The 2295-nt window shown below is 38.3% G+C and overlaps 2 long non-coding RNA genes across 2 annotated transcripts; both read left to right on the top strand.

The window, feature by feature from the left end:
• The first annotated feature begins 703 nt into the window (after window positions 1-703).
• Window positions 704-1120, top strand: LOC116177041. The gene is made up of 2 exons (XR_004146591.1): window positions 704-941; window positions 996-1120. It is a non-coding gene; the product is annotated as an uncharacterized LOC116177041 (long non-coding RNA).
• A 316-nt stretch (window positions 1121-1436) lies between these two features.
• Window positions 1437-2030, top strand: LOC116177040. The gene is made up of 2 exons (XR_004146590.1): window positions 1437-1747; window positions 1798-2030. It is a non-coding gene; the product is annotated as an uncharacterized LOC116177040 (long non-coding RNA).
• Window positions 2031-2295: the final 265 nt, after the last annotated feature.

The raw sequence follows: 2295 nt of genomic DNA, 5'->3' as shown, positions 1-2295 counted from the left end.
AAGGGCAGTTAGTCCTATTTGTTTTGATTAACCCTTTGACTGTCGGATGTGTAGCGAGGAAACATGATCTAAGATTCAATTTTGATTGTTTTGAGCTTTAGCTTTATTGGCGGCGCGGCGTAGTGACCGCATGCCATTGTACACAGAACTGTATAGGTAAAACATGTATATGTATTGAGCTTTACACAATTTTTTGATCCTTTGTTTTGATCATGGATTCCTAATATCTACCCTTATCCATATACCAACACCTCCTCAAAATCGTTCGCGTTTATTCAATTTTTTCTCATCAACGTTAACACATAGAAGGTTAATTCAGGTTTGTTGAAACTTTAGATGCTATCATGTGAATGCCAGAAACCGTGTAGGCTGTAGCGCTGCCTTCGGCAAATGCAAATAAAGAGGAAGAAATTGTTGTACTTTGAAAGAACTGTTTAGGATACTTATGCTTATGGAAGTTAATAAGGGCATCATTCTTGTTATTTCTGCGGTCAAAAAAGTAAACTTGGTCACTGGATATTGAATCAAATTTCGTGTTCTAGGTATACCTTTGCTTCAAAACGTATATGTAGATTGTAAGCGAAAAAGGTCAAAACATACCACAAGGTCTTTCGTTGGAGAAATGGAGTGCCGTACAGATCACCAACAAAAACATATCAGCATTTCAGAAACAGGAATTAAAACAAAGTCCAAAACTGCACCATTTTTCACTTTTCTAACAAGATAGCGTTGAAAATTCAAATAACAAACGCCTATAATCAATTGCCAAAAAAACCCTTTCAAAACAGAAGATCTAAAATTTCCAGTGAAAAATGTTGTGCCCACCAGGTTCGACACCTTGTTGTCCCTTCTACTATTCCTCTTGTTGCTATCCTGTATGCACTCCGTGTATACCTTGCTGTGTGCCCTGTTATTCCATGGCACCATGCTGTCCTCCGTAGGTAAGTGATTTAAGGCCTTCATTTTACAATTGTACTAACGTTTACATTTTACAGAGCTGAGTTACAAGTAGTGGAAATTTAGACACGGCAACCGACGTAAATACCCTTAATCATGTAATTTAAAAAAAACCTTACTTAGAAAATGGTGTATTGGTGAATAAAGTTTCATTTGTTGGTCACTTTGTCATGAATTCTCGTCGGTGTTCCACCGTTTTTATAGCAATAGTGGTGGTGTGCAAGATAATCCAAACATGCTTCGCCCTATAACGTTCAAATTTGGTACAGAGATACGCAATGACTTCCCACCAAAGTGATTAAATTTTGGGCTTCGACGATAAACTTCTGAGACAGGAAATCACAAAACGCGTTCTCGACCTACTTCTTTAATACCTTGCTTGGGTTTTTGATTTTTTTTTCTAGTTTAGAGTGATTTTAGTAGGCCACTGAATAAGCATCGCGATCAAACTGCTTAATGTTTAGAAACAGGTCACCTTGAAAAAACTGAAAATCAGTTCTCCATAGTAATTAATATCTAACAAAACAAAATTCATTTGCTTTCACAAGCAAATCTAAAATATTTTCCCAATCTTCCAAATTTTAAGTGTCAGAAGCGAAAGAAAATGTCTTGCTGTCCTCCAAGCTGTTGCGTACCCGTTCCGGTGTGTCCCTGTGGACCTCCACCGCCATGTCCGTGTGCGCCCCTAGTCGTTCCTTGTTGTCCGGCCCCTTGTGTGTACGTACCGGTAGTATCCCCTGTGTGTCCACCGTGTCCTCCGTGCTCACCTTGCCCAGTACCATCTACGGGGGTAAGTTTCCATTAAAATGTGTATATTTGCTAATCGAATAAATTTTGTAGAAACCTGCGCCTAAGTGCAATTGTCCCATCTAATTTCGGCCCAAAATTTTCATGCATGATCAAGTAAATTTTATCCCTTTCAATGGTAGGGACACTGTCAAGACCTCAAGAACCTGTATAACAGCTGGAGATTGCAATTACACAAAAATAATGTCCAATAACCAACTCAAATTTTTGCAATGTCATTTTTTAAATGTTCCCACAAAAAGTCTTCGAATAAAGTTAAAATTGAGTATTTTTGAAATAAAAAATCAGGGTATTAAGTTGGCATTCCTTCAGTAAGTTTCGGACGGTAGATGACTTTTATTCGAGCTCCAGAAGGAACAGGCCGGAGGTAGGTATTAAAGGAAATTAGAATAACTGGAGCTGGTCGTGTGTTGGAGGATGAGATACAAATAAATGTCCAGGCGCCAGTTTGACAAATTTAATCCAGCAAAAATTAAAGTGCAACAATGAACTATAGGGAGTTCTATAAATTTAACCCTCTCCCGCTCTCGT

Source organism: Photinus pyralis, unplaced genomic scaffold, assembly GCF_008802855.1.
Source record: "Photinus pyralis isolate 1611_PpyrPB1 unplaced genomic scaffold, Ppyr1.3 Ppyr1.4_LG7, whole genome shotgun sequence".
Classification (NCBI taxonomy): Eukaryota; Metazoa; Arthropoda; class Insecta; order Coleoptera; family Lampyridae; genus Photinus; species Photinus pyralis.
Note: the sequence above shows the minus strand (reverse complement) of the source record. Positions and strands in the feature narration are given on the sequence as shown.